This window comes from Nanorana parkeri, unplaced genomic scaffold, assembly GCF_000935625.1.
Source record: "Nanorana parkeri isolate BGI_ZX_2015 unplaced genomic scaffold, ASM93562v1 scaffold1452, whole genome shotgun sequence".
Classification (NCBI taxonomy): Eukaryota; Metazoa; Chordata; class Amphibia; order Anura; family Dicroglossidae; genus Nanorana; species Nanorana parkeri.
The window spans coordinates 196,939-198,023 of NW_017307720.1; positions in this window are offsets into that span (position 1 = coordinate 196,939).

The following is a 1,085-nucleotide window of genomic DNA, read 5'->3' on the forward strand; positions in this document are numbered from 1 at the left end:
TATATATATATGTTTATTTATTTTTAAAAAATTTAATTAAAACATTTAAAAAAAATAAAAATCTAGAGTTGGACTCTGATGTAAAGGTAATCAATGTGTCTCCATCAGGGGTCCCTGTCACCATCCATGATACACGCGTGTGGTCACTAGAGGGCGCTCCTACATACATGTACCTGACATGTAAAAAAAATTAAAATAGCAACAACATAAAATTTTGGAAATTGCATCAAAAATTCCCTTTGGGTGAATGTTTGGCCGATGACTCGGGATGTGTACGGAGATGATGGGTTCTGTACACAGGAAGCGTCCGAGTTTATAAATACATTGTATGCGATAAATAGATAAATGAGGCCGCCTTGTGTATGTGGGTGGGGCGCCGACACGCTCCCAGCGTAGGTGATTGTCATGGTGAAGGAATCCGTCCCCGCCCAAATTCTAATTATTCACACTTCAGTCTCGGTTATTCACCGCGCTCTTTAACCGTCTCACTGCCGCGGGTTCTTATTAATTCTTTGCCAGTGGCTGCTTACCTTCATTTGTGCTACAAAATTAGCTTTTTGCACAAATTTTTTACACAATTTTTCATATTTTTCTAAAGTAATTTTTTCCCAATTTGAAAATTGTTCATCCCTCGTAATCCCGTCACACAGCGACCGTCTCCAGATCAGAGGATCGCCCAATCACCCCCATTCACTGCCTTAGAAATAGTTTGACGCAACAGGCAAGACCAGATTACCAAAACTATGAAGCGGCTACGAAGGGTCGGCCCAGCCGAAAATTGCATTTTAGGAGGAGCGTGGTGAGATAGGAACTCAGCACAGGGATGGTGGGAGCTCCTCATAATGGGCACAGCAGGTGTACAGACCGGGAACTCAGCACAGGGATGGTGGGGGCCCCTCATAATGGGCACAGCAGGTGTACAGACCCGGGAACTCAGCACAGGGATGGTGGGAGCTCCTCATAATGGGCACAGCAAGTGTACAGACCCGGGAACTCACACCCTATGCATACCAGTTCTGGGTGGAGTGTTCTTTTAATTGCAGAAGGATAAAGCATCTTATATAAGCAGTGATAGAACAAAGCAG